This window comes from Neoarius graeffei, chromosome 1 (assembly GCF_027579695.1).
Source record: "Neoarius graeffei isolate fNeoGra1 chromosome 1, fNeoGra1.pri, whole genome shotgun sequence".
Lineage (NCBI taxonomy): Eukaryota > Metazoa > Chordata > Actinopteri > Siluriformes > Ariidae > Neoarius > Neoarius graeffei.
Window position 1 is genome coordinate 115,051,204 of NC_083569.1, and position 22,710 is coordinate 115,073,913.

Here is a 22,710-nt window from a genome sequence, read left to right on the forward strand (position 1 = left end):
CTTTGGCTCTGGACCCTGCTTCCACCAAACTCAGTTACATGCAGGTCGTACAGGGCCACACACACAATTAGCAAAATATTACTAGTTTACTGAAATAGATGGAGAGAGAAAAACAGGACTTTCCAAACTCCAGGTCACCTCGACACATGTCAGTGATCTGCTGTTTTGACTAATCAGCTTGGAAATACTTTTTTTTAACCTTTACTTTTAACTCTCTCATCACAAGCACATCATCTCTCTGTCTCACACACAGATCTGATCACGCAGATGCGTCATGGCCTGTCAATCATGTTCAATTAAGGCAGGACCTGACCAACTATGTGCTCTGAGTGGCTGATCTGTTGGGTCAGATGAAAAAACAGTAAAACTATTTGGCTGATTATCTCTCTTATTGTTCGACACAGAAAACAGGAACATTATATTAATACATCATTAACATTTTTAACCCTTTGTCACTGGGTTACATGAGCTCCATATTTCACTGTAGGAATAATAAACGGAAAACAACAGACAGAATGTTGTTTTGAAACAAAGTTCCTTATATTTTACTTGAGCATATATTATTCAACGATAAACCAAATGAATTCTCACTAAAAGTATTCCTGAAGTGCTTTAACACACCTGTATTCAGCACTATGAGCAGCTTGAAATGAAAGTCCCACTGCACACAGGAACGAGGTACGAAAATAACGCCACGGTCTTTAAATCCACAGGTTTAGATGCGGGATTAAACTGGCCATTATAATGAGCTACAGTCACTCACTGGTTCTGGTGGCTCCTCTCACTCACAAGTGAAATGTGCGAGTGGGAAACAGTGAGAGCGAGGGAGAGAGAGAGTGATCAGTCCCGTGTAGTATTTTTGCAGACATATACCTTAGCAGATGACCTCTAGTCAAGTCATTTGTATAGCGCTTTTAACAATAAACATTGTCGCAAAGCAGATTTACAGAGTTTGAACGGCTTAAAACATGAGCTAATTTTATCCCTAATCTATCCCCAATGAGCAAGCCTGTGGCGACGGTGGCAAGGAAAAACTCCCTCAGACGACATGAGGAAGAAACCTCGAGAGGAACCAGACTCAAAAGGGAACCCATCCTCATTTGGGCAACAACAGACAGCATGACTATAACATTAACAGTTTTAACATTAAGACAGTTTTGTTGATGTTATAACTCTTCATTGATGGAAACTTGAGTGCAAAACCGTTCATGACAACTGCAGTCCTAAAGTTAGCAAGTCAACTGTAGTCCTCAGCCATAAAAGCATTACTATAAGAGTCCAGAGCATCCTCCAGCTATAACCCTCAACTGTCCTCATGGGGCCGTCCTTCACAGGAGCGATAGCTTCTTAAATGCAAATGAAAAAAAAAAACGACTTCCGGGAAATGTTCTATCACTGCATGAGTTAATGGATTGTGTTGCTGCCACATAATTGGCTGATTGGATAACTGCATGAATCAGCAGGTGCATAGGTGTTCCTAATAAGGTGGACAGTGTGAATATGATAAATATTTAATATTTTGCCTATTTACAGCACTGCTATTCAGTGTGTTATTCTTGAGTACAAATTATTTTAATTCCAGCAAAATGAAACAATGGATTTTACAGTGTTAGCCTTAAAACAGGCTTAATGTCAAAAATAAAGGGACAGGAGCAACCATGTCTGTGTCAACTCTAATATATCAAACTGACATACATACACTCTCTCTCTCTCTCTCTGTCTGTGTCTGTCACAGGAAGTGGTAAGGCTTTAACACACCACTGCTCTGTCAGTCAGTCATGAGAGTCACAGGATGGAGCTCAGTCCACTCCCTGTGATGTTCTGTGAGTAAATGTGGCAGATCACAGAATCCAGGGACACATGTCTGCCCGGGGGCATTTTGAGTTATTGACAGATTCAGAAAGTACAGTTTCGAAGCTTTCCAATGATGCCTTCCATGTGGAGATCTGACAATATTTGAAGAATGTGTGGCCTTTTGAAAGTGTATACCTCTTAAAACAGGAAAGGGAGAAAATCGCCCTTAAAGTTTTCCATCTCAGCTACTCTGGGTGTAGGGCGGGCACATAATGGTGCTCATTTGCATGACATTAAGGAAAGCCCTACCCCCTACTAGCTAGCACGATACTACTTTCATGTAAACAAAGATCACCACGTCAATTTTCCTTCCATGCAAAGTATGCCCAACACAATTATGAAGTACAAAAATAAGTCCTAAAGTATACTTTAACGTTTTGTGGTTGAAAAATTACTCACACCATAAGAAAGAAAGATAGCACGGTGATGACACAACTAACACAACACTAGTTTCATGTAAAGCCTCGGTCACAACCGGCCGTACGGTACGCGCTCCTACAGCCGGTCTACATGCAAAAAATGCAAGAAACACACGGAGAGCGCGCATGAAACGCACGAGAGCGCGCGTGATGTGCTGATTTTCGAGCAGCAGACCGGCCGCAGAGGTTCTTTGTCATGTCAAACAAACTCTACGGGCGCTTACGTTTTCTTCAGGTTGCAAGACAAACTTACGGCCAATGCGCGTCTTTCTCCGTGAACAAAAAAAAACGCAGCGATTTGGGAAACGCCAAAAATCACACGGCCAAAAAATCGTACGTCCGGTTGTGACCTAGGCTTAACCAAACCACAACACTCTCCGTTACATGCAAAAATAACCACACAGCCTTAGATTAATAAACTTACCCCATCAGAAAGAGAAACGGCGCCTTGCACACATCAATGCCTCCGATGGAATGTAGTCCTAGAACGGTCCATGTATCATCCGATCATTCAAGTATTCCATTCAATCTGGAAAACGAGGTTGCGTTTTTTTTTGCTAGAAATGCTTATCTCCGATGTAAATACCGTGTGTCTGTTTGCTTCGTGGTGTGTCAGCTCCTCTGCGCTCTGTTTAGTAACTCATTCCACAGTGAAATCACACGCCTGTATGCAGTTAAGTAGCCATGCGCTCAGCCCGTATCATACAGCTGATTCACGGAAAAAAAAAAAAAGACTTAAATCATCATGTGAATGGCCCATATGGTAATTTACCCACACCCCCCAGCAGGCTACAGTCCTGACAAAAACGAGACAATTTGCAACAAAAAATGTATGCTTTTCCAATAAAACAATCTATTATCTGAAATACTGATTGCATTCTTCAAGATCTCAACTTGCACATGATGGAAAAAAACAAAAATCACAAATTTCAAAAAAAAATGCTTCTTTTGCGATTATCTCGGATTCGTTTCAGCCGACATGTGTCCCTGGATTCGGTGAGGGGTCACAAATGTTCTCTTTGTGTCTTCATTAGAGTGAGTGGTGGGGTATAAAGTTCTTCATCTGCAGTCTGAATGTCCTGAGTGATGAGTTTATTGTGTCATTAGGACATTGTGTGTACTTCAGCATGACTGCTCAGGTGGATCAGTGTATCCATATCTGTTATGAGAAGGGTTTAGTTTGATGTGTAACTACTCTCAGTAACGATGATAGATCAACAGGTAAGAGTACAAGTAGAGCAAGTTTAAAACACAGGGTTTAAATAATCTAATGAGTGTAAACGAGTCTGTATTGTTGGAATCTGTTCCTGATCTTCTGTGTCCTGCTGTCATCTGCTGTTCAGTGACAACCTCTCATGATTATTTGATCTCCTAAAAGAAAATGACTGGATGGTGTTTGTACTTTCATCAGTGGAAGTCATGGTTGTGATGAACTGATGTCTTTAGCTGCTCTGGTGAGACTCTGGTGGTCTTTCTTGTGCACAGAAAGGTTTTAACAAAATCATGTTAGCATTAACTAGACTTACTGAGAAAATGCAGTAGAACTAAATGCCTAGTTTCCATTTTTGTTCCTATTATGGTCTGTGCAGGGAAACATCTTACCACAGGAAGTTCATTATAATACACACTAATGCACAGAACTTTTTCCCCCCCCAATAATCACTAATCGTTATTTACCTTTCTGTGAAAATTAATAGAAAATAAGAGCAGAAACAAACATTTCTCATTAGTCCTGTACACACACAGGGCAGTGACCGTGTGAGAGGCCTGAGAGCAGAGGCCAGTTCAAGGATGTGGTTTATTTTCTATTTTAATATCAAGGTGCAAATTCAGCTGTGAAGAAGGAGGGAGGTGTGAAAGTGGACATGTGAAAGCAAGAACTAACTTTTAACTTTGTAACTGGTGGACTTTACTGTGAACAGAGAAGCTTTAACAAAACCATGTTTGCATTTACTGGACTTACTGAGAAAATGCCTTATAACTCAATACCAAAGTTCCGTTTGTGTTCCTGAGCAGGGAAATACCTTACTACAGCAAGTTCACTATAATACACACTAGTGTGTGTGTGTGTGTGTTTGAATAATAATCAATCATTCTTTACTTATTTGTGTAAAACTACAAAAGCAGTTATGCAGAAATAAACATGTCTCATTAGCCTTGTTCACACACACACACACACACACACACACACACACACACACACACACACACACACACACACAAGGCAGTGACCATTTCAGAGAACAGACACAAGTTGACAGTTGTGGTTTTGCTTCTTCTTCTTCTTTTTTTTTTTAATTCAGTGACATCAGTTCAGCAGGGGGGAGGTGTGAAGATGGTTTTGTTAAAGCAATAACTGACATAACTTTTCAACTGTAACCCCACTGACACTTATTGTTCTGTTTTAAAGCCAAAAGTTGTCCAAACTGAAAATATTTGCATGTTGCATGGATTCATGTTGTTGAGGGCAAATTCTGAACCTACCATCTGCATCATGCAGCAAAAATCAGGAGTCCAATTTCCAAACACCCAGTTTGGGTGGGCCTGTGCCCACTCTAGGGTCAGATTCCTTTTCTTGGCTGACAGGACTGATCTTCTGCTGTTGTGGCCCATCTGCCAAAAGTTTTCACTGTTTTTTTTTTTTGTTGTTTTGTGTGTGTGTTGTGAGATGTGTTTCTGTTCAGAGTGGCTATTTCAGATCTGCTGCATTTGCCTACAGGTCATAAAACATCCCCTCAACTTGAAATTCCTGGTTGTGAATTCTCAACTATGAGTTCCTCCAACTTCAACATGGCCATCAGACTTATACAAAGGAGCATCTCTTCAGGTGATGATACATGGGGCAACTTTTTGGGCAGTGTTCCCAGCAACAGGCAACCAGGTGAGACACCGAGCAACTAATTAGGGCAACAGACAATTGGTAACAACCAATCAGATAAGAGCAAATCTGTTGCCAGGGAGACCGACACCTTTCCCACTGAGATTGGGCAACATAATTTCTATCTGAACAATTTTGATAATTTCGGGCAACTTTAAGATCATCCAATCAGAGTGCTAGCAGCGAATCACACGACCACCTGAGAGCTTCTGAAATTTTCAACAAAGATGGCAGCGTCTCAACGGCAGTGGAGCAAAGAAAAAGAGAGACAAGACCTACGGTAAGTGTAAACTGTGGTTACCTAATCACCGATCCATAGAAACTGAATGGGATTTAGCTAACTAGCAGTGGTTTTTGCAAACATACTTAGCTGAAAGTTATCGCTAGCTATGTAGGAATACTGTTAGCTCTCTTGCATCAAGGTAAAAGTGGTGGACAGCTCTTTTTTTTTAATTTGCGATAGAGATTGTCTAACTTATTGTTTGATCTAATTCACATACAGAGCACGAATGCTTCTGGAACCTGAGGGTGAAACTTTGGGATCTAAAAAAGAAAGAAAGCCTCCTCCTCAGCAGCATCTCCTGGTCTAAGTCCTTTTTTTTCTGACATGAGAATTAAATGATATATTGTTTTTGCCGTTATGTTTTTGTGATGTATGTGTCAGTTATTTGTTATAGCATATGTGATTGAGGCTAGTAGCATTTTTAAAGAGATTTAAGAAATGTTTGCTATTAACAGAATATTTTGACTTGTAAATGTAAAAAATAATGACAAATTATCTTTTGACTAGAGTATCTATTCAGTTTTGTTCCAGAAGTCATACTGACTTGAGTGAAATAAAGGCTGAAGCCGAGACAAATGCGACAGCTGCAAATGTTTGTGTCCATCTTTGCGGTGGACCCCGCCGACGCGAGGAGGTGCCGGAACACCTGACGATCTTCCTGTTGCGCCAGCACCAGGGCCTCGAACCGTTGTTCTTGCTCCTTTCGGAGGGCAAGCAGCGCCTGGTGCTGGCTCTGTTGGGCCGTGGTGAGGGCATGGATCAGGTCCGCAAAGGGGGAGGACTCCATGGGGCTGTTCTCGTCTGTGCTCGGATCCCGGGTTTCAGCACCACTGTAGAAGTCAGAGCGGGTGGGTGGAGCACAGAAGGGCGGCAGGCCAGAACTAAGTTCCAAAAACTCTTTATTTTTGCACTTTTCAGTGACACACACGTGCACTCTCCTAGCCACACGCATGCACACACACATAAGCCATCTGGTTCGGGAGAGCTCCCTTCCTCTGCCTTCTCTCTCCTTATATAGGGCGTGGTTGCTGGGAAGACACACAAACACAGGTTAATTCACATCAGGTGTAGTGATTCTGCCACTTACCTTCCCTGACTCCGCCCTCCGGTCACAGACCGAAGCTTGACCATGCCCCCACTCCCACACCCAGATCAACCAGGCTGCTGTCCAAGCTAGCTATAAAGTAGCTCACCTACAGTACTAGCTACCCATGGAAAGCTGTTTACTGATGGGGACTTTGTTAAAGTATGCATGCTTGCTGTGGCCAAGGAGGTGTGTCCCGACAAGAAGGATGCGCTCAACGCAGTGAGTCTCTCCGCACCTACTATGACCAGGCGAACCGAAGATTTGGGGGACAACGTGTATGACCAGCTGAATGAGAAAGCGTCAGAATTTGAGTTTTTTGCTTTGGCCATGGATGAGAGCAATGACGTGCAGGACACAGCACAACTGCTGTGATCTATTGATCTATTGGTCATATTATTATAATTTCACTGGGTTTTTTAATGTATTTATTTTATAGGCCTATTTATTTGACCTTTTATTAAGTGCTGCACACAATTATTGTTAACATTATTAATAATATCAACAGGCCTACCTACAATTTATAATTTTCCACTCACCTTTGCCAGTGTCAATCTCCTCAACTAGGCAGATGTTTCTTACCTTGACAGCTTTGATGTTATTTTTATTAGAAAATAAATAAATGGAATATCTGTGGTATTTCAAATTAAAACAAAGTGTGAAGACTTGATTACTACTTTTGCAAACCACTAGTAAAGATAAACAAATATGTGCTAAGAATCAAGTGTTGATATAGTAGTCTGGATATAGTAGTGGGGATGGCTGTGCCAGGCCAGTAATCTCTACTACACAATGAGGCCTGCTGGTGGTCATATTTGTCTGGGTCATACAATTCTGTTATATAGCTGACCCGACCCCGGCCCCCCATCACAGTCAGGAACGACAATGTGGCCCCCAGAGAAAAAAGTTTGGTGACCCCTGGTGTAAATGGTTGTCTGTGTCTATATGTCAGCCCTGTGATGACCTGGCGACTTGTCCAGGGCACGGGCGCAGATAGAGGGGGGGACGGGGGGGATTCGTCCCACCCAGATTTAAATTCACCTTGTTCGGTCCCCCCCACTTATAGGGAGGAAAAAACGTCTATGCTGTCTTTCTTTGCATAAGGCAAACCTCACGGAAAAATCAAAAGACTAATTACTATTCGGTTTATTGAGGTGCACAGCAGTACATTTTTTTTGATTGATTTATTTCGCAATAGAAACATATACATAACATGTGAACATATAAATATTGCGGAGGATAACACAAAAAGTAAAAATACTTATTTCCATTGTGGTCCTCGAAATACATACATAGTTGCAACTGCGCAGACTGCACAGGTTGCGAGCTCGAGCTTGGTTGCTAGGGTTACCCGCAACAAGTTTGACAGGTATATCGGGGACAGCGCCTCCTAGTTCAGGACCCCAACACGGCATGATGAAGGGTGCCAAAAGGCAGAAAACGATTGCATTGTTTTTTCAAAAAACGACTGTAAGTAAACTGTGCCTTACTTTATCATATCACCTTGCAATTTTTTGATAGTCTGTTCAAAGTAATGTCGTAGTGAAAGTAAAATCGTACGGAGTAGAGATGCCTTTCTGGTAGCCTCCTTCTTTCGGTGGTACCCTGTAGACACAGTGCTCAGAAGGCAGTTTTAATGTTTAATCTGGTGTTCAGTGGCGGTTCTAGACCAAAATTACTAGGGGGCCAAGGTGGGGCCAGTGTTTTTTCAGGGGGGCACATATGGACAAAACATGGCAATATTTAAGCATTCAAAATTTTTGTTTAGTTTATTTAAAACCAAAACAAAATACATTGAGCATAAATACAATGAGAAACATTCTGTCTCAATTGAGGTTTTTCACCTACATGACCAAGTCATGTGAGGCTGCCATTTTGGACGTCACAGCTTGAATCAGTTTGAATGCGAGGAAGGCGACAAACAAAAAACATAAAAGAAAAAGGAGCGAGATGCAGAAAACACCTTCACTATCCAGCGACGTAGGGCATTTACAGGGCGAGCAGAGGGAGAGGTATTTGCAAAAATTGAGGTTAGCAGGCTTAGAGAACGATGTTTACCTGCTTCCACCAGGATTGTTCACTGACGTACGGAAGTACACGAAGCCCTCATCTTTACCTGACTTCGGCCCACATGATCTGTATACCTATGTCGTTAAAAACCCATTGCCATACACAGGTATTGATCTGAAAGCGTATAAGAGTTTGGATGCCTACAAATATTTTGTGTCAGGCTGGGTAACATGCCTACATCAGTGGGTCGTCCCTGGAGCTGGTGGTCGCCATCTTATTACAGCTAAGGTTTTTTCACATTTTCATTTACTTTCGGTCCTCAGGATAAACAAAATGTTATTAAATGTCATTGAAATAACTTCTTAGTCTGTTGAGACATGGCCCGTTATAAATTTGCTGTTACCAGGCAATGACCAAGAACTGTATTATTAGGGTCGGTGTCTGTGTTGTAGCAGTGTACTAGCAGCTAGCTGTTAGCACTAGCTAATGTCAACAACATAGTAGCTAGTATGTTACTGTAGCAATGTTTACGTTCAGTCATTTGGATGACTGTTAAAACCTTTCAGTCTCAAGTTTTTCCTTTACTGTATTTACTAGTTGACTGTAATTATGATCCGGCAGCTATTTACACCAGATCCAGTGTAAATAGCTGACGGAGCGCGCTCCGGCTTGCTCCCCCTCAAATTAAGCAGCGCACTCCGGGTGCAAGCCGGAGCGTGCTGCTTAATTTGAGGGGGAGCAAGCCGGAGCGCGCTCCGGAACCTCGGCCGGAGCACTCCGGGAGCAAGCCGGAGCGCGCTGCTTAATTTGAGGGGGAGCAAGCCGGAGCGCGCTCCGGCAGCTATTTACACTGGATCCGGTGTAAATAGCTGCCGGATCATAATTACAGTAAACTAGTAAATACAGTAAAGGAAAAACTTGAGACTGAAAGGTTTTAACAGTCATCCAAATGACTGAACGTAAACATTGCTACAGTAACATACTAGCTACTATGTTGTTGACATTAGCTAGCTTGACCTTCAAAATGGCAGACACCGGGGCGTCACGTGACCCTGTGATGTCAGGTGAAATACCTCAATAGCCTAAACATAAAATAAATTGTGCTCAATAAATCTTAAAACCATGTTTCTCTTTTTTGTAAAATAAGATTTCTATTTTTGCACACAATGAACCTTTTCTTCAGCTGTGGCTGCACTGGAGTGTCATCCAAGCACTTGCTGATATCTGGAGAAAGATGAATACAGTAAATATGAGAGTGCGACTGAGAACAACATTTATTTATCATTATTCATTTATTTATCATTATTCATTTATTAGTTTATTATTATATCTATTATTTTTATTTTATATTTATTAATTATTATTCAGACTTCACACTTTCAGGGTAGGCTATAGGCCGACACTGCTCACACACACACACATTTATTCAACATCACAAACCTGATGGTGCTGTACTTGATATGCATGGTGAATCTGGTTGTCCCAATGACTCGTTGGGTTGTCCCTCATTCTGTCCCTCAATCTGATCCTGAATGTCTTCATCCTCACTCTCGGATTGCCTTTCAGATGCCTCACTTTCCACCTCTCCAACCACTACCTCTGGCTCTCTCTCCACCTCTGGCTCTCTCTTCTCTTTCATAATCTTCATCTTCCTTACTCTCTCTATGTTGCTTTTTGCCAACAGGGGCAAAAAAGGACATAATGTCCTTCTTGCTCCTTTTCATGATGATAGCCTACAGTAGGCCTATACTAAAAAGTAAACGGAGAGGAATGTAGCCTCTACATATCACAAGGCCATTCAAGTTTTACAAGAAGGTTAAACACTGTCGGTTATTTTACCCATTTCCCAAAAATATTAAGTTAGGCTACTTATTGCTGTGCAACGCACTTTTAAGAAAGCGCAATAAAACGGATTTATTATTGTAGTGAACAACAACAGTAAAACACGGATATGTGCAAACACTGACGTTACGAAATTGAATAATTTTCCTTACCTTCGCCTCTTTGCAGTAGCCTAGTCCTTGCAGGGCTGCAGCTGTTATCTCTCACGTCCGAAGTTTACAATTCGTGCTGCTGCTGGTCTTTCTGCTGCAGGTAACAGTGTGCGTGCAGCGCTTTAAGGAGTCCGTGTAGAACACTCCGTCATGTCAGTTCCGATCTTCGAGCCAGCGCATGTCGGAATTAATAAAGCTTATTATCTGTTCAGCACAGGGGCCACAACAGGGGCCAGGAGCAATTTTACAGGGGCACTGGCCCCCCCTGGCCCCCGTTTAAAACCGCCTATGCTGGCGTTCCCTGCCATAATTTCAGCGAGCATATTGTTTCATAAGGAAACTTTGCGAAGAGTTGTTGACTGACTGCCGCTCACGCAACACACAGGCATAGTTAGAAAGTCAGGATGCACTGGTTTACACTTTACACACACACACACACACACACGTAGCCCAGCCTCTCGCTATGTTTAACAGTTGGAACTTAGCGGTTTTAAAACTAGTTTTGCAGTTTTGCAATTTCTGTGCGTGATGATAATGTGTAAACTTTGGATTTCCATAGGCTATGTTAAAATGTTATCATTGTCCTGGCCTGCAGGTAGTTCCTGGTGATGGCAGTGAGGGAGGTGAAATAACATGTATACACACTACTGTTCAAAAGTTTGGGGTCACCCAGACAATTTTGTGTTTTCCATGAAAAGTCACACTTTTATTTACCACCATAAGTTGTAAAATGAATAGAAAATATAGTCAAGACATTTTTCTGGCCATTTTGAGCATTTAATCGACCCCACAAATGTGATGCTCCAGAAACTCAATCTGCTCAAAGGAAGGTCAGTTTTATAGCTTCTCTAAAGAGCTAAACTGTTTTCAGCTGTGCTAACATGATTGTACAAGGGTTTTCTAATCATCCATTAGCCTTCTGAGGCAATGAGCAAACACATTGTACCATTAGAACACTGGAGTGAGAGTTGCTGGAAATGGGCCTCTATACACCTATGGAGATATTGCACCAAAAACCAGACATTTGCAGCTAGAATAGTCATTTACCACATTAGCAATGTATAGAGTGTATTTCTGATTAGTTTAAAGTGATCTTCATTGATAAGAACAGTGCTTTTCTTTCAAAAATAAGGACATTTCAAAGTGCCCCCAAACTTTTGAACGGTAGTATATATATATATATATATATATATATATATATATATATATATATATATATACACACATATACACACACATATATACACACACACACACACACACATATATATATTACACACAAAATGGAATCATTTGCTGACAGCTCAGTCCGCCCCAGTTCAAAAATCCTATCTGCGCCCCTGGTCCAGGGTGTACCCCGCCTTTTGCCCATAGTCAGCTGGGATAGGCTCCAGCTTGCCTGCGACCCTGTAGAACAGGATAAAGCGGCTAGAGATGATGAGATTATATATGTAATGCTTCCAGATGATACTATATATTCTCTTATTTTAAACACTTTATATTTCATTAGATTTTGGTTAAAAACTAATGCTACCGTATGTGACCTTATCGACTGGATTTAGCAACTACTAATGCCTATATCAGGGACGCGCATTACAAAGATGCTCTTCAGATTCCTTCTTACAAGTGAGTTCAGTCTCTCAACACGCTCTTTAGCTCTAAAAGGCAGCATTACTGGAAAATCCACCCCTGATCATTTGTTCTTAACAGATACAAAGATGTTAACAAGAGGCACAAGATTCTGGGGTTATTTTGTTTGTTTGTTTTCAGAAAACTTTTCAGAAAGACAAACCCATAAATACTTCAGGTTTAAACACTAATACAAACACAGATATGGATATTCAGAGAACCACACAGTTACAGATGATGTCATGATGTTAGACTGTTATTAAACACAATACAAATAGCAGAGCTGTAAAACAGGTAAGAGTCCGACACAGTAAAGTACAATATAAGACCAGAGGGAAAATCCAAAAGAGTCATCAAAAGCAAAGGGTCTAAATACAGCAATGGCAATCACAAACTAAACATGGCTCTGAACTTTGCACTGTGTAAATGTATGTGCTGGTCAGGCGCGGTCTTACCATAGAGGCATAGGTAGGCGGCTGCTTGGGGCCCCCCACCAGTGGTCATAGTAGGGGGGCCCCCAACCAACCTCAAAAAAAAAAAAAAGAAAAAGCCCCTTATCATGATTCATGAACACTTCAAAAGTATGGTACATTTTACTAATATTCCTAAGAAATACACTGAAGTAGTAGTTAAAATGTCCAGTTCCTGGTTATCTGTCCCTACACATACACCCCATGCTTTCACAATGAAATGGACTAGTCCATAACGCTGCGCAGCGCAGCACGAAAGGTAAACACAGAGTGACCGGAGTCTGAACAACGCGAAAATGAAAAGGAGTTACCCAAGCGGATCAAAAAAAAAGGGAAAAGACGCTGAGAAATGTGTGACAATGCTGCCTAAGTTGAGAAACTTTTTACAACTACTGTTAGCAATAGAGACCGCGACAACAACGTCAACGTCATTCAAAATGTTGAACATGATGCCGGTACAGCAGCAGCAGCTAGCTGCTGTGAAGTGGCACTAGCTGAGGAGGATAACATCAAGCAAGACACATTGTTGCCACCTTCCATCACTGATAGTGTCAACGTTGACACAAATGAGGTGGAAGAGTTATCCAGTGATGGCCATTTTGACACCGATGATGATGACCATATTGTTAGTTGGTGACAATGTTTTTTATTATTATTATTTTACATTTTCCTACATCTGGCTGTGCATCATGTACGTGTGAAGACCTGTGAGAAGACATCAACAAGTAGGACTCTGTGATGTGGAGAACAATCTCTCTTTTCTCTCTCATAGACGCTCTCATTCATTCACTCACCCTCTCTGTCTCACACACACAGAACACTCTCTCTCTCTCTCTCTCACACACTGTCTCATTCTCTCTCACTCACTCACTGACACATACATTCACATGGATATGGAGTTGCTTAGAGCCAAATGCCACCTCATCTCTCCTCAGTCCACACTTCTTACCTCCCCTCACTCACTCACACACACACATACACTCACTGACTCACTCACTCTCACACACTGACACACACAGAGAAACACTCACTCACACACAAACACACACAATCATGTACATAGTTTTATTTATAGAATGTTTGAAATGTTCTGATCTTTAAAAAAAAATAAACAGTGCTGGTTTTCCTGGCATTTTGGCAAAGACAGATGTTATCTGAAATCTTGTTCTCTGTTGGGTTCCATCATGACTATTAGTTTGTGTAGTGCTACACTTTGTGTGTTCTCTGCTTTCCATCTTCATTTTGGAGTAAAGAAGTGTATGCAGGGTTTAAAGGGGAATGTTTTTTTTCTCCTCTCCAACCTTTACTTCCCTATAGATTAGCTTTACCTAGCCTATCCACCATGCAGTCGGTACATTGTTTTGTTTTTGTTTCGGATCAGATGAGGGGGCCCCCAATTTGCTAAATCCGCCACTGGTGCTGGTCGAATGTAATCTACAATGAGGAAGTGATCTGGAGGTGGTGTGTTAGAGCTCAGCTAATACTGAGATGATAGTGCCCTCTGGTGGTGAGGAGGCATTGCCCTGCTGTCCTGTGTCTCTGATCATTTGTTTTGTCCCTTTGCAGCAATTGTAAGACTTTCCTGTGCTCCTCATCCCAGTTTTAATTTTGTCTCTTGGTTTTGACCTTTACCTTTTTGCAGTGTTTATGGATTATCTGGGGTTAAACTTTTATGGACTGTGGCTTTAATTACTGGATTAATAAACAGAATTCTGAACACACATGCACTTACTGTATATCCTTATTGCATATTGCACTGATTCTTATTTACATGACTCTCTTCTCTGTTTAAGGTGAATCTCCTCCAGTCTCTCTGATCATCAATCCCAACAGAACTCAACACTTTACTTCTGACTCTCTCTCACTGAGCTGTAACTCTACTGACCAGAGTCGTTCTACTGGATGGACAGTGAGATGATACACACACAGTGAGGGAGTGTTAGATTGTTCTCCATGTAAAATCAGCTCCCTCTCCACATCCTACACTGGAGTTTACTGGTGTCACTCTGAATCTGGAGAAAACAGGAATCCTGTTAACATCACAGTGCAGGGTGAGTCTTCATGTAGTGTGTTTATTATTCAAGGAAAAGGGAAATGTTTCATTACAGAATATTCAGAACTCTGAGTTTCCAACTGGGAAAAACTGTTCAAGAAGACAAAAACATCTGGAATTTTTTCTCTCAGTACATTCCCTGTAATTTCTGTAATTCTGAGTATGGACAAGGCCAGATTAACATGGCCAGGGGCCCCTAGACTACAAGTTGCTGTAGCCCCCCGGCCACCACCATCTTATCCCATCTACCTGTAAAGAACGGTCTATTTTCTACATTTTAAAGGTTTTTTTTTTTTCATTATTAAACTTTGTACAGCTGGGCCAGCAAAAACAGAACACCAAAAACTATAAGGTTTAGATTGACAACAACTTATCACAAACTTATGCAACTGTCAATTGAATGTGCCTGTAGGCCTTTTAGGCAACTGAACCTCTCAAGTACATGATGAAGAGGCTATAATGAAAGGCAATAAAGACAAAGTAAACTAATGATCAACAACCAGTATCATTCTTAAAAGTTTGTCCTCCTAGTGGCAAACTAGTAGCAGTGGCACATTCATCCACAAATGGGACGGGGTTTGAAAGGGATGGTCCTTCACCCTCACCAGAGCTAGTAGTACTACTGGCTGCAGCTGCAGCTAACATAACGTTTGCTACGCTAGTGTCATGATGACTTGCACTTGCCAGTTGGGTTTCATTAGGTTTTAAAAAACCCTGTTAGTTTTGGTATATTGCTCAATAGAGCTTTGTCACGTTGGGCTTTTTGCCGTTGCGCCTTGCGCTTTTGAGCACCACTCTCATATTTTCTGTCACACATGTTCACTGTTCAACTGTGGAGTGACGTCATGCGTGACATCTAACGTTTATATATGGAAGGCGGATTTGCCTTACCCAATCAGCGTCCGTTTATTTAAGTATTCATTTTGAGCCAATGAATATGAAGGTTTCTTTTTTCTTTTGACCAATTGGGGGCCCCCCTGCGAGGCAGGGGGCATAGGGGCCCCTAGGCTGAATCCATATGAAGCCTGTGCGGTGATCCGGGTGTGAGTATGGATATGTTTATGCTGTTACTTTCCAGACTGAGTACGAGTCCATGCTTACAGATACCCACACTGATAATGAAATGAGTATTTTATTGAGTATTAATCAATCAGGGACGTCACAAAGCATTTTATTTCTCTCTGTTTATGTTGATTGCTGCTGTGTGCACTGAACTCATTGTGCTTGGTTTCTGATTAATATGTTCTGGTATTAAAACAGTGTAATAGAGAGTGCAAGGTGGCAACCTGAGTCATATCCGTGAGTTTGGTGACTAGAAATGCGCTGTGAATTTCACCTTCACTCACAAGTAAAGTGTAGACGGCGTGGAGCGAGGGGAAAGGAAGTGTACATGGCTCAGTGCTGTCATGTGTGATAGTTTCTCTACACTCTCTCTTCACTGTTCACTCTCACAGATAACTTTGTGCTGCCATAAATAATTGCATCTTCTGTTTGTATACAGATTATTTACACATTCAATATTGATGAATGAGAGAAAATATTTATTTTGTAAACGTGGTTTTCTGTGTTGTAGATGGTGCTGTGATCCTGGAGAGTCCTGTCCATCCTGTGACTGAGGGACATCCTCTGACTCTACGCTGTTTATATCGAAACCCGAAGCCCTCAAACCTCCGAGCTGATTTCTATAAAGATGGATCAGTCCTCCAGACACAGACTACAGGAGAGATGATCATCCAGAAGGTCTCAAAGTCAGATGAAGGTTGTAAACACCCAGACAGAGGAGAGTCACTGAAAAGCTGGGTCTCCGTCAAACGTGAGAAACCTTTTAAATATTCACTTTAATACAACTGTGACTTTGTGTTGAACACAGTATCTTTATATGGTGTGATTGAAAGGGCTTAGTTTTTCTAAGTCTATGTACAATATGCTGTTACACTTGTTCACACAGGTGTAAATTAATTTATTTTTACTGCAGCTTGAACTAAAACATCCAAACACTTCAAAAATAAAAGTTACTTTATTCATCATCAGGTCCATCACGTGCAGAAGCTCCATTCTCAGTGCTCATGCTGATCTGCAGTGTCGTTAATCTGCTGGCGACCATCATTCTGCTGGTCAAATGTTACAGAGCTCGAAGTAAGAACTCTTTCAGTATGTTTCACATCATGATCATACTAACTTTGAGTAGTGTGAGGGGAAAAACATTTTCACCTTCAGAAAATTAGAAATTATTTGACTCACTTTTCATTTTAAAAGCAAAAATCCAGACTTAAGTGTTAAAGCACTTGTTTGAAAATGCTCTTACAATAAGATTTAAATGTAAGTTTGATATAAAACACAGCACATCTGTTTCTGAGAGTGAATTTACATGGGACAGATGCTTCAAGTGGAGTTACATTTTCACTTCATTAATAAAGTATATCAAGTACAAATTATTTAAAAAAAAATCATCCAGAAGAGAGTGTTTCATACACAGATGTCACTTTTCACTTCAGTCATTAATAAACCTTAAAACAAAACACCCTTTAAACTGTGTTTAAGGGGAGATCAAATACAGTTTGGTTAACTTTCTGCCATAAACACCTGAAATAAACTATGAAATGAATTAAATGAATTTTTTAATGTCTTTCACAGCTCACGCTGTTGAAGAGAGAATTGAGAATGCAGTCATAGAGGAGTGAGCAAAGTTCATCAATAAAAAGAGGATGCATTTACTGGAAAATAATTTCATCATGTCTTCTTTAGGGTTTTCTGAGGATTTTAAAAGATTCTTGATTTGTCATTTTAATGTTAATTTTAATGGGGCGGTTGGTGAAAAGTCCAGTGATACTGGAGTTAATAAGTGAAGCTTTGTGTGTCTGCAAAATAAAAAGTTAATTGACTTATCGGAAACATGGTGGGGAACTAACATTGTGTTCTCAGTATTAGTTCTTCCACTACTGTATTTGTCCTGCTGTGTTTTCTTCTATTTCTGTGTGAGATTAGCTCTAGATGAACTACGTGGAGTAGACTTACAATCTCAGTTAGATACTGTTATATTTTGTTTGACTTTTCAGCTGTGTGAAGTTTAATTGTAGTTGTGTGAGGAGATTTGTGGATGAAATGATCAATTAAATAAATGCATCATAAATCAACAGACTGAATTATTAACCTACTCGCAATCATGCATCATATGAAGCAATACACTGAGAAAACTCTTATGCCTTTGCCAATATCAGCATTTTTACTATTTTGTATTTTTATACAATGATGTACTGGCATTAAAACATTTACTGAGCCAAAATAATAAAATTTCACCAAGACAATCTCATCTCATCTCATTATCTCTAGCCGCTTTATCCTTCTACAGCATAGGTGGCCAACCCGCAGCTCGCGAGCCGCATGCGGCTCTTTGCCTGGTGTCATGCGGCTCTCACCTTCACATCCAAGTTGGTGTTCGTTTGTGGTTTTATGTGCGTTTTCGCTTCACTGCAGTTAATTACGGTTATTTTATTAAAGGTGCTTCGCTTAGTTTCATTATGGTATTTTCACATCATGACAAATGCGCAGGTGCGTGAGATGATATGCTAAATTTCAGATCTCAAAATGGCAGGGAAAAAAATGCACTTCAAAAAGAAAATATGAAGATGAAAACAGGACGTTTTAACAGAGTGGGAGGATTTATATTTTTTCGTTGAACGTTATGGCAAGCCATTCTGCCTTCTATGTCAGTCGTCATTGTCACATTTCAAGGCTTCAAATCTTCAGCGTCACTTCAGCTCACTACATGCTAAAATCGACCAGGACTTTCCGAAAGGGAGTGAACTTCGTAAACACAAGTTAATCACGTTAAAAAGTCAATCACAAAAGCAGGTACAGCTCTTCAAAAAAAATTTACAAAACAGAGACAGTAACATACTGTTTGAGGAAATTAAATTAGCACTTTGTAATTTCCATTTTCTGACTTACTGTATTTATTTGAATACTTATTTATTTGAATGCAGGTCTTGTGCAGGTCATGCAATTGAGAATTCAAGCTGAATCAAAATGGCTTTTGCATTTTCGATGTTAAACAGGTAACTCCAAAATGCACTAGAATACAGGAAATTGCATCTAAGAAATCCAAAATTTTTCGGGGGAGGCCCCCCGGAACCCCCCCAATGGGGGGAATCCCCACATGTAAACAATGTCTGCCTTTGTGCCCCACCTACAATTTTCTTCACCAGTCGCCACTGTTGAAAATGACTGGCCTGTGGTCTTGGCACTGCAGTAAATGTATCATCATGCTGGTGTGGGGCATTGGTTAAGTTGGAGTGTGACATCAATGTGGCTGTGTGTGTGTGTGTGTGTCCGCGCGTGCAGAAGGAAGGGTAATATTTGTGTGCCCATGTTCATGTGCCGATGTGGCTCTTTGCCATAACACAGTAAGAATTGTGGCTCTTGGGCTCCAACTGTTCTACAGGGTCGCAGGCAAGCTGGAGCCTATCCCAGCTGACTACGGGCGAAAGGCGGGGTACACCCTGGACAAGTCACCAGGTCATCACAGGGCTGACACATAGACACAGACAACCATTCACACTCACACCTACGGTCAATTTAGAGTCACCAGTTAACCTAACCTGCATGTCTTTGGACTGTGGGGGAAACCGGAGCACCCGGAGGAAACCCACGCGGACACAGGGAGAACATGCAAACTCCACACAGAAAGGCCCTTGCCGGCCCCGGGGCTCGAACCCAGACCTTCTTGCTGTGAGGCGACAGCGCTAACCACTACACCACCGTGCCGCCTCACCAAGACAATGTCTACTTTATTTCAATTTTTTATTTCACGTTTTAAACCCCCTTCTGCTGCTGTATCGTTGTCTTTTCATTGTCTTTGTTGTCTCCTGCTGTAACACTGGGATTTCCCACATGGGATTAATAAAGTGTTCTCTTAAAAGCAGATACAGGAACTGGACCCTGCAGTATTATTCAGTGTAAGCAGAGGATCTCAGTGCAGTAAAGTTCAGGACTAAATGAGGAATCAAAGAGAAGTGTTATTACTCTTACTGCATGTCTACATACTGCTACACTGATGTACAGGACTAACATCACACTGAAAATGTCCACAACACAGGAAATTAACATTACAGCAGCAGCAGTGATTCAGACAATCAAAGCTCTTCATGAAGTGAATTACAAGGTTTCACTGTTAAACCCTGCTAGATAACTTCCCAGCCCTGGCAGAGGAATTAAACAGTCAAGATTAGAGGTTTGTGAATCAAGCTTGTATCAAAATCAATCCTGTATATGAGCACAAACAGTCTACAAAACTGGGGAGAATTTTTGAAAGGTGTCTGCAGGGAAGACCATCACACTTCTTCCAAGGGAAAATTGTAACAAGAAAATAGTTTCATGCATATTTTACTGTCTAAATAAACATTTATTCCATTTTGTTACTGTCAGAGGTCATGCTACACCACCGGCAGCCAGCAGAGGGGAACAGCGGCACACCGTGAGAGAGACCATTCAGGAGAACTCAGTTACCCAGAATTCTCCAGGTTGATGATCCTGGATTGCCTGCACCTGCCAGGCAGGATACTTAAAGCCAGCCTTTCACACAGCCATCTGTCATGCCTTTGTACAGAGGTGACTAGTATGGTATGTCAGGTCTTTGCCCAAGGAAAGGTTATAATGGGAAAACAAAAAATGGAAATAAAAATTAAAACACATTTGAAAAAGAACCAAAAGGAAAGGCCGGACAAAAGCAGAGGAAAGAAGGGACTAGAAATAATTAATGCTTGGCCAGGAAAGAAAAAAAAGACCAATTTATAATTCTGTGTCAAATCCTAGCTTGATGTACACCTCTCCAGAAATCTAGCAACATACTGTGTTAATCAGGGTGTCTGCAGGCTTGAACAAGTTCAATTTAAGACTTTTTAAGACCATAACAGGTTAAATTTAAGACTTATGCCGCACAAAAAAAAATGAAAATTGGGAGAGGCTGAATTACTTTCGAAAGAACAAAAATGATCATTCACCAATGAACTCATTACATCCCTAGGGTGCGCTCTTGCATTAATGAGGAACCAAGTTGCAGTGGAGCCAAAGACATCCAGCAAATCACTTGAGGATGAGGCGTTCGATTCCGTATGGTTTGCGTGTTGTAGCGTTACAGTTCGCACGGAGTTAGCTGATACACTGTCTCGAGATGTGCTTGGACCTGACAACGGTGAACAAAATTGAGTGATGGCATGCGATTGTTGCAGACTTTTATGGGCAGCCTGGTGCTTCTCCGCTTTCGCGTGCGATTCCAGTGCCTTTACACCCAGGGTGCTGAGTTTGAGTGTTCTTTTGCACAATGTGCAGTACGCCTCAAACGGATTGTTTGGTACACATTTTAACCAGTCTACAAAATCATTGTGTTCAAGCCAGCAGTCGTTAAACTTGCATTTGCCCATTTTGCTACAAACCATGACAATAGGGCTGTGCGATATGGGAAAAAAAAATGAATATCCCGATACATTTTCTCCATTTCACGATATCTCGATATTTAAATCTCCTCTAAAGGACCCCATGAAATCTAACTTTTACTCTTTACTGTTTTCACTACAATCCCTGCAGATTAAATAACATTCTTGGTTAACTTTACAGGTGGTTTTCAACAACACATTTTAAATTTTCATGTTGGTGATTAATCACAATTGAATTGAAATAAGACTATTTTTATTCAACAAAGGTGTGGCACAAACTGCAAAAACCATCTTGAAAATTGCAACAAAGGGGCAATACAATACAGAGCTGCTCAGAGCTCAAATCAGTGCAAGTTCAACACTGAGAAAGACATTTAGCCTAAATAAGAAAAGTGCTCATTCATTAAATTATTTAAAAAAAAAAAATAGAGGTAGATCTCCAAGCTATTAACCTGACTACTGAGAACCACTGGAACATTCACAATAGAGAGAGAGAGATTGAGGGACAGAAGAGAGAGATCTGCAAAACAATTTCTCTCTTTGCACACTTTTGAACTGAATGTTTTCTGGCTCTGCCTCTCAGATGTGTATAATTCCAGTACTGCCTTCTCTGTAAAATGTCTGCGACCAGGCAACTCATGTTTGGGATTGAGTGCGTTTAGTAATTTTTGGAAGCCTGGTTTTTCCACTATAGACCCCTTTCACTGACGTCACCCAAAACCGGAAGTAAACAGACCCTGCGCTATTTTGGAAGACCAACAAACTCGTGATAAGGGGATAATAACGGCAGCGGTATGTGAACCCACGAGAATAAAGTGGAGTGGCAAACGACTTAAACAAATCTGAGCTGTTTTATTTATGATTTATTGGCCCAACAGTAGACTTGAAAGAAACCTGTGTGAGACTTGGCAAAAAACTGTGGATATAATGGATAAGTCTGTGCATGATCTGTGGACACTGAGGTAAGCAAACGCAAGAAATTCAGATTTAAAACATGCTAAATTGGCCCCAAGTTGATAACTGTATGAGGAGAAAGCCTCCCAGACTTCTACAATGTAATAATAATAATAATAATAATAATAATAATAATAATTTAGGATGGTTTGGGGCTTGCTCGCTGCTGCCAGGTTGGTTGTTGAGTAGCCTGACTTTTTTTTTTTTCTTGCGTGTGGCATCATTGTTGACGCGAGGTTGTTTTTTGAACATGCCAATGCGGACACGATTTCCCCTGATGAGTTATGACTTCAGACGCGAGGCGTGTGTGGAGGTGTGGAGTCCGCGTGATATGTGCGTAAGGTAGGCTTCTCATGTGTTTGGAGATCCGCGCTCCGAGACAAGCGCAAGCACACACACCCCCAAGGGGAAAAAAGGGGCCCCCCGAAAATATCGGCATAGTTCAAACACTGAGTGTAGGCACTGGGTGCAAACAACAAATAGTTTACAATGTCTGGGTAGCAAACAGAATTGGTGTCCGGTCCTCCTTATGTTTCCATTCTCCCTTGCCCCGAGTCTTATCATATGGGTCAAACCCATCAATCACAGCCAGTTTCTGCACATACCGTGCCCTTTCTGCAACTGGTAATGTACTCACATAACCAGAATTAT